Source organism: Carlito syrichta, unplaced genomic scaffold, assembly GCF_000164805.1.
Source record: "Carlito syrichta isolate Samal-C Ts95f unplaced genomic scaffold, Tarsius_syrichta-2.0.1 Scaffold305884, whole genome shotgun sequence".
Lineage (NCBI taxonomy): Eukaryota > Metazoa > Chordata > Mammalia > Primates > Tarsiidae > Carlito > Carlito syrichta.
In genome coordinates, this window is record NW_007249980.1 from 358152 (window position 1) to 367931 (window position 9780).

Consider the following 9780-nt stretch of genomic DNA (forward strand, 5'->3'; position numbering starts at 1 on the left):
CTTGATCTCCCGGACTCAAGCAATCTTCCCGCCTTGGCCTCCCAAAGTGCTGGGATTACAGACATGAGCTACTGGGCCTGGCAGTTCAGTTTCAGAGGGGCAAGCGAAGGCTTCTGGAAAGTTAGGGTGAAGACAAGGTGGGTGGCTATTGGGGCTAAGAACAGGAAGGACAGAGAGGAGACTAGGGTGGAGTCAGGACATGTTTGAAGAGTGGTAAGATAACGGGGGTGGCACAAGCACGTGACCTAGGGATAGCCAGGGATCAGGAAGAGTGGCGGGAACTTAAGAGAAATGGCAGTTGGGGCCAGATGATGGTGGTCTGTGACTTTCAGGCTAAAAGCTTGGCATTTTCTCAACTCCATCATTGCAAAAGGAGCCCTAGACCATGGAGAGAGGTGGTTAAAGTTCTTTTGGGCCAGGCGCGGTAGCTCAAGCCTGTAATCCCAGCACTTTGGGAGGCTGGGGCAAGAGGACTGCCTGAGCCCAGGGGTTTGAGACCAGCCTGGGCAACTTATTGAGACCTCGTCTCTATGATAAATAAAAAATTAGCCTGGTGTGGTGGTGTACGCCCGTAGTTCCGGCTACTTGGAAGTCTGAGGCAAAAGGATGGCTGGGGCCCAGCAGGTTGATGCTGGGGTGACCATGGGTATGCCACTGCACTCCAGCAGGCAACAGAGTGAGACTCTGACTCAAAAACAAAGGTCTTTGGGGAGGTGACAAAAAGGGGAGGCCAACTCACTGGGAAGAAATGTCTGGGAACCCTGCCTGACCCTCTGTCCCAATAAAGGTTACCCACATGAGAACAGACGGTATGTGTTGAGATCTCTCTCCATTCTCTCTCTCTTTCCACCTCTCCCTGCCCGGGCCCCCAGTTTAGCTTCTCCTGGGTTTGCTTCTCTTTCTTGCCATATTTGGCATTCCATATAAGATTGTGTCTGAAAAAGGTGTCCCATTATTATTATTATTATTTGCAGATTTGTAATGCACTGATGAAGGCAATAGAGGGCTTTCCAAGTTCTGAGTGGAGACTGGTGTGATCACAGGCACGTTTTAGGAAGATCAGTCCAAGCACTGACGTGATGAAGATGCCAACTTTAGACCTGAGCCTCCTTCTCACGACAGGCAAATTGTGAATAACAACAGTTCACTTGGATGGATGTTGCGAGGGTATAAGATACACATTTGAAGTCCCAGCACAGAACTTTGCTCAAAAGTGGCACCTATTTTTAAAATTGTTACTGTTAATGAATTAACTTTTTGAGACAGGGTCTCCCTCAAGCTGGAGTACCGTGATGCCATCATAGTGCACTGCAGCCTCAAACTCCTGGGCTCAAAGGATCCTCCTGCCTCAGGCTTCTGAGTAGTTGGGACTAACAGGTATGTACCACACCATACCTGGCTAATAATTTTTAAAATTGTTTGTAGAGATGGGATCCTACTATGTTGTCCTTGTTTTTTTATGCTCGTGTTTTCTCTGTTTTCTAGTTCAAATGTTGGCTTTCCAGCTCTGCCCTTGATGGGGCTCATGAGCACATTCCCTGCCTTTCCTGGTATCTGAAGACTGTCTTTCAGAGCTGGGCGCGGTGGCTCATGCCTATAATCCCAGCACTTTGGGAGGAAAAGGCCAGAGAGTTGTCTGAGCCCACAGGTTCAAGACCCACCTGGGCACCTAGGCTAGACTTCATCTCTACAATGCATCAAAAAATCAGCAGGTCATGGTGGCGCATGCCTATAGTTCCAACTACTTAGAAGGCTGAAGCGGGACGATTGCCTGAGCCCAGCAGGTTGAGGCTGCAGTAGCTGTGAGCATGCCACTGCACTCCAGCATGGGTAACAGAGTGAGATTCCAACTCAAAAAAAAAAAAAGACAGTCTTTTGGCAGTGTAAGACAGTGTGAGCCTCTGCTAAATAAAGGAGAGGAGGCCAGGCAATAGCTCATACGGTGTGATAATGAATAAGCTATAATATATAGGAATCAGAGTCTCACTGATCCTTCCGCCTCAGCTTTCCAAGTAGCCGGAACTACAGGCACATGCCTCCATGAACAGCTAATTTTTTGATGTATTGTAGAGATGAGGTCTTGCCAAGTTGCCCAGGCTGGTCTTGAACCAGTGGGCCCAGGCAATCCCCTCACCTTGGCCTCCCAAAGTGCTGGGATTATAGGTGTGAGCCACCGTGCCTGGCCTAGCTGTAGTGATATTAATGGGACTGACTGGCATGTCCCTCTTTTTCTTTCCACTGTATCCTGTCATACCAGGACCAACTTATAGAGAAATGGGACAGTAACTGCAGACAGGGTTTAAGGCCGTGTGATGTGGTACAGACAAATTGGGTTGATACCTAAAGGTTGGACAGCCAGGGTTGGCTCAGCCTCTGACTTGCAATGTCCTTGGGCAAGTCAATTACTCTTTTTGGTCCTTGGTGTCCACATCGTTAGACTGAGGACATTCTCTAACTCTTCCCTCTGGTTCTGCTGTGGGCAGGAGGTATGGGGCCTGAGATTTCTTGCAGGCCTGCTGGGTTCTTCCTGTTTCCATCCTTGTTTCCTCTTCTTTAATTTTACTTTTTTATTTTTTGAGACAGGGTCCTGCTCTATTGCCCAGGCTGGAGTACACGGGTGAGACCACAGCTCACTGTAACCTCAAACTCTGGGGCTCAAGTGATCCTCCTGCCACGGCTTCCCAAGTAGCTGGGACTACAGGCATGTGGCACCATGCTCGGCTAATTTTTTTTTTTGAGTTGGAGTCTCACTCTGTCGGCCAGACTGGAGTGCAGTGGCTGCTCCCGGCCACCGCAGCCTCAACCCGCTGGGCTCCGGCGATCCTTCTGCCTCAGCCTTCTGAGTAGCTGGAACTACAGGTGCGTGCTAACCATGCCCGGCTAATTTTTTGATGTATTGTAGAGATGAGGTCTCGCCAAGTTGCCCAGGCGGGTCTCGAACCTGCGGGCTCAGGCAATCCACTCACCTCAGCCTCCCAAAGAGCAGGATTACAGGCTGAGCCACCGAACTCAGCTTGGGCTAATTTTTTAAATGTCTTGTAGAGATTATCTTGCCCAGGCTGGTCTTGAACTCCTGGCTTCAAGCAATCCTGCCTCGTCCTCCCAAAGTGCTGGGATTACAGACGTGAGCCACTGCCTGGCCTCCTCTTCTTTATTTAAAAGAGGCTCACACTGGCTGACACAGAAGCTGGTCATCTGAGGAACTGGTCCTTGGTCAGGACCTGAGAAAGCAATGGCCCTGGCTAGGTGATTCTGATGGGAGCCAGCTGAGGGGGACTGCAGGGGGCTATGCCAAAACGTCAGGTGAAGATGGAGAGGCCAGAAATTCATTTCTGGGCGTGGCAAAGGGCGGAGCTGCAAAGCCCACCAGGTCTGCTGCACACACAGACACACTGACACAATCCCCAAGCCCCACCAGTGAGGCACTACTAAATGTCAGCCAGTGCTTGAGGGTTGTGGCACGAGCTGGGGGTCGTGACTACTATCCTCCCTCCTCCTCTGCTGTTTCTTCACACCCCCGTCCTAAACCAGGGCTTGGACATCCTCCTGCCCCACACGGTTCCCCATATGGCATGCTCATTATACAAACTGCTCTGTCAGCAGTCCCTTCAGTATTTGCTGGAAGGACACGTCCCTTCCTGCTCTTCCACGTCACTCCCAATCCTGTTCAGTCCCACCCTCCCCGGCCTCCCCTCCCCTCCAGAACACAGCACAGTCCCGTCCATTCTGCCCGATGTCCATCTGTGTCCCCACCCTCACCTCCACTGCACTCCCCTGCCCACGCCACCGCTGCCTCCTATTTGACCCTCAGCACGAGATCCGCCTCTGCTCCCGCCCTCCAACCAATCCAGGCCCTGCCCAGCGGCCAGATTCTTTCCCAAAAATGTTGGCCATCGAGGCTGGATCCGACGAGCAGCACCTGAACCCCACGTCCAATCTTCGCTAACCGTCGTGTGTCTCCTGATCCCCCCCAAATGACCAAGAATCTGACCGAACCTCTCGATCTAACTACCAGTTGACAGAAAATCCAGAGGAGGGCGGAATAAGCTAATGACCACAAGGAGGCTGCGACACCCAAATTCAGCATGTGGTCGATTCTGCAAGACGAATGGCCAGTTTCTTCAACAAATATCTAGCGTGCGTGGGTGCGCACACACGATGACGAGTGTTGCAGACTACAAGAGACTTATGAAACGTATGAATCAGATGTCATGAGTGGACCTTCATCGGATCCGAAGTCAAACACGTTTACTGCATAAGGATGGAGGTGTTTGGGACTATAGGGGAGAGCTCAATATGCTGTGTGATTTAGATGACACTGAGGAAATTCTGATAATCTTGTTAAATGTGGCGACTTTGTTAAAAAAAAAAAAGTACGTATCTTTCAATGTCATATAATAGGTATATATGGTGCATACATACTATATATACCGATTATTTATAAACTATACTATTATTTATATACTATACGATTATTACTTATTGTTACTATTACTACTTATTGTAGAGATGAGGTCTCATCTAATAATATTAAGTAATATTATTGCTTGTTATTACTATACTATTATTTATATTATTTATATCCTATTTTTGTACTATATATACAGTTTATTTATATGTGAAGTCTATATATATGTTGAAAATATATATACTGTAAGATATGGAGACAGAGACTTTGGCTGACTTTCTCAGCACCCAGTATACTGCTTGACACATATTAGGTGCTCAATAAATATTTGATGAATGAATGAGTGATTATAGGGTTGCCAGATAAAATACAGGACATCCGGTCACATTTGAATTTCAGATAAACAACAAATAATTCTTTAGTATTATGTCCCAAATACCGTATTGAAGGGGTGAAATGCCAAAATTGAATGATCTTAGCTAAAATGCAGCCATTTTAACATTGTTTATCTTTGTCATGTTTTTTTAGCAGTTCACTTTAATTTACCCTCTAATCACTAGCCTAGGACAGAACCGATTTCCCAGAGATAGCTATTGTTTTACAACCCCCTCCCTAGCTTGTTTCGTATTAATTGGTTTTTATATTCCAAATATTTGCCTCCAGCCATAAGAAAGTTAACCTAATTAGCCCTTCATGACCTCTGTGACACAGACAGGAGTCAAGTGACAAGCCCACCTGAAACAGACCACCACCCAATCACCTTAACCACCTGCTCCCATCAAAGGGAAGGTTTAAAAGCATTCAACCTCAAGCAGCTAGCACCATTGCTTTTGCTAAGCTTTGGCCATGTGGCTCTTTGAGATATGGCCCGGCCATGTTTTCCTAAGCTTTGTCCCCTCTCCTATCTTGGGGAGGTGAATCTTCTCTCTCTCTCTCCTATCTACTTTCTAAGTAAACTAAATTTTCCAATCTAACTTCTGTGTAATTCTTTGCATCTTTTGTGCAGCACCAGATCGCAGAACCCCCCCATCTGATCTAACATTTTGGAGGACTTGCTTGGATTTTGACCTAACATATATGAAGCTAATAAATGATAAATATGAAGACAAATATGTCCCAGAGAAAATACTGCATACTAAAAACACATAGGTGTCGTTGACCTGAAATTCAAACTTAACTATGTGTCTTGTATTTGTATGTGCTAAATCTGGCGACCCTATGAATGAAAGCAGTTGCTGAGAAACACTGAGACCCAAGGTGCGGGTAAGCGAGGGAAGTGCGCCAAGTGCTGAGACTGAGAAACCTGACACAAGCCCGAGAGCGAGCCAAAAGGGTGCGGCTCCAGCAGGTTCTGTGGTCAGAATCTCATGCATTAGACTTGGTGGGGAACAGGCTGAGTCCAGCCAGGAGACCAAAGCTGGAATTTCTTAGGAGAGGTTTTCAATTCAAGGTTTCATTTCACATCAAGCAGCTCAGGCCCCTTTCAGGCAGATTTTATACTCTGGTCCTACAGGAGCCATATCCTTGGATAGGAGGGGGAGTCCTTTCCTCAAGCCAATAATACTGTGCTTCTGAAGACATTTCTGCAGAAGTTAAATGACCACACCAAGCATTTTTATGGTAGTGTGAAGGCTTTAAAATTGTGTGTGTGTGTTGTTGTTGGAGAGAGGAAGGGCTTCCTTAAAAAACAAGTTTGCAGCTGGGTTCGGTGGCTCAGCCTGTAATCCTGCAACTTGGGAGGCTGAGGTGAGTGGATTGCCTGAGCCCACGGGTTTGAGACCCGCCTGGGCAACTTGGTGAGACCTCATCTCTACAATAAAACAAAAAATTAGCCGGGCGTGGTAGCGCACGCCTGTAGTTCTGGCCACTTGGAAGGCTGAGGCGAAAGGATCGCCGGAGCCCAGCAGATTGAGGCTGTGGTGGCCGGGAGTGGCCACTGCACTCCAGTCTGGGCGACAGAGTGAGACTCCAACTCAAAAAAAAAAAAGGAAAAAGTTTTCTAAGCTGGGCACAGTGGCTCACACCTATAATCCCAGCACTTTGGGAGGCCAAGATAAGAGGATTGCCTGAGTCCACAGGTTCGAAACCAGTCTGGACAACTTGGCGAGACCTCATCCCTACAATAAATCAAGAAAAATTAGCCAGGCATGATGGCGCACACCTGTAGTTCCAGCTACTTAGAAGGCTGAGACGGAAGGATGGCCTGAGCCCAGCAGGTCAAGGCTGTGGTGGCCATGACTGCACTCTAGCATGGACGACAGAGTGAGGCTATGACTCAAAAAAAAAAAAAAGTTGATTCACCAGAAACATCAACAAAGCAGGGGGAACCACTGAGGTCAAGATAGTGCACAGAGTCCTTTTGTTTTGTGAAATAAATTTTTGTTGTCTCTCTAGAAAGGCTGGGACTTGGTCCAACCAGCCAGCAAAGCCAAGGATGAGAAAGAAAGAACAGCAGTTCTCAGAAGAAGGCCCCAGAACCAAGCCACCCTACAGAGGGAGGGAGTAGGTAAGCTTGCAGGTAAGAGAGAACAATAGAGACCAAAGGTATTTGTTAAGACACTTTAAATGCGTTTAACACATGGTGACTCATGCCTGTTATCCCAAGCACTTTGGGAAGCTGAGGCAAGAGGATAACTTGAGGCTAGGAGTTTGAGACCAGCCTGGTCAACACAGCAAGACCAATGTCTCCCCTCCTCAAAAATGTATTTATGTATTTAACAAATGCAGAGTTTTTCAATCCTCCTAATTGTTCTTATAAAATAAGGGAACGCTATTATTAGGTTTATAGCCACGTCTTCCTTTAAAGCAGTGGGGACTGAGTTTATAACATGTTAGGTCCTCCTGCTCTTACCTATTCTTATTGAAATGTTACTTTATCCAAGAAGCCCTGCTTTTGGGGGGCTTTATGGAAATGTAAACTGTAAGTTTTATGTTCACAGTTATGGAATGAGTGCTGATTCAGAGCCTGGAGGGCAGATTTCAGTTCTTGGTTAAGACCTTGAGGCTTATTCTAATTCAGAAACTCAGAGGACAGAGCCCTACCTTACCACCCTGTATTTACATACCTCCTCCTTATCAGTAACAAACCCACAGTCTCAAAACCCAGGTGACAGAGCTTCTTTGATTGGCCTCTTTTGCCTTCCCGAGGGCTCCTCCCCTCAACTTCCCTGAGTGGCCTAAGTTCTCCAGCTCTGTCCCCGGGTATCCTTTGGGAACACAGGCTGCTTGGCCAGGTGTCCTGAGTGTTCAGCTGTCAAGGCTGAATTGCAGTGAGCCCTTAAATTCCAGTTACCACCCAGATACGCTTTCAGAATGTCTCTAGCTCTGTGGATTCGTCTGTTGAGGTTACATTTCACTTCCCTTCCGTTAGCAGGTAATAGATGAGCACACAGAGGAAACAACAGTGAATACTTCCCGTTTCCACATACACACCGGCCACCCCAATTTAGTGCCCCAGTCAGGCTGGAGTCAGACTCCTCACTTGGCTTACTCTGCCTCTGCCTGTCCTGGTGGTGAGAGCTGTGGAGAATCCCTCTCTGACTGTCCAAGCAAAAGAGTGGACGTGTATTTGCTCTGGACTGGGTGTACCCCATGGGTGTTGGCACGCATCCTGGGGGGGGGGGCGTCCTCCTCCACCAAATCCTGAGCCTCCCCTTCAGTGTCCTGTTCCCTCTTCCACTCTCCCTCCTCTGCCTCACCTCAGACCTCTCAACGTCTTCCTCTCTGAGTACAAGGTGTTCTTGAATGAATACTAAAGGTGCAGTCAGGAATGAGGTAAGATGCCTTCACTTACCACAATGGAAGCTAAAATCTAGACAGAGCCTTGGGTCCCTTTCATCAGACAAAAAGACTAAGGCTCTGACTGTGGAAAGCAGGGGGCAGAGAACTTGGAGGAGGAAGCTTTCTAGAGGAGAAGGAGAGGGATCTCCCATTGACCTGCGCCTTGTACTCAAGAAAGCCTCTAGGTGACCAGCCCTCTTGCAGAGGGGTGCCCAAGTTCCCACAGGGTGCTCAGGACTCTGGTCTCAAGTACAGGGGTTCTTATGCTTGGCTCTAATTCCTGCTCTAGGACAAAGAGCGGCATCCCCCTGGTCTTTACCTTGGACCGTGGCACCCCTGGCCACTGATGAGCTGTCATGTCATCACATACCCTTCCAGATACACAAGGAGAGAGGACTGCATAGCATTAAAAAAGACTCAATCAGTCATGTATTCTTCACTGAGCTACCCCAAGCCATCTGTAGCAAAAGAGAAGTGAAAAAGAAATCTAAATAACCTTTCTCTCTTTCCTTGAAACCCCAGGTAAACTAGATTCTCAGTGCCATTTTGTGTCCTGAGAATGACATTATAAGAACTTTTAAATAAACCCAGTAAGTAGCTCTCCAAGTTAGATTGCCTCCTTTGGCAAGCCAGGGCCAAAGACCTGGCTGTGTCCTCAGAAGGCTGAGAATGAAGACTGGTGCCTCCTGGTGTTACCTGGTCTGGAAGCTGCCAGTGGTTTCTCCTGCTTCAGTTCAGGTGGCAGTAATGTTATTTTTACACCTGAGTCTGTCTCTGCCAAACTTAGGAGGAAACTTTCAACAGGTCTTCTTGTCTCCTCATTGAGAAAGGCTCCTGGGGTTTAGCGCTTCAGGCTGAAGCCTTTTCAGGCTAAGGACTAAGGCAGAAGAGAGGTTTAGGCAAAGAACGCTACTTCCTCATTAAGCCCTGCCCTCGGCTTTTTAACTGAAGGAGGAGCTGACCTTTGCCCATGTAGTTTCACTCTAAAAAGGAGTTCTGCACCCATTAACCAAGCACTCTCACTGCCCTTTGGGACAACTAGAGGGATGTTTTCCTTATCCTTCTTGACTCTCTTTCCTTTTTATCAGCTTAACAATGTTTGCTGGCCACAGAATATGTTACAGCTACTGTAGACTTATTTAATCTTAACAAGAGAGGTAGAGGTTATGATTCCCATTGTACGGATGAGGAAACATACTCAGAAAGGCGAAGTATCTTGCTTGGGGTCCCTATCAGTTGCGCTGAGCTCCAAATCCTGGCCTTTCTGGTTTAACCCTGCTTCGTATTGCTTCTCCTAGAGTCTCAGAGGTTGAATTCAAACGGAGGCACTGGAAAAGCTTTAACAAACGAATCTAATGCCAGCCATAGTAAAAGCCACAAAAACTCATTTAAAGGCCATACGTCATAATTTTAGAGATAGAGTTCCCTATTATATGAAATAAGAAACAGTTAAACATGATGTGATTCTCTATCCAGAGTCTTAACCGAAAGAAACATTTATGGCCGTACCGGAGATCACGAAACCTGTAGCACTGGCCAGTCCAACTGTGAAGATGAAGGGGGATCAAGGCTATTTTCCTACGAGAGGGGAA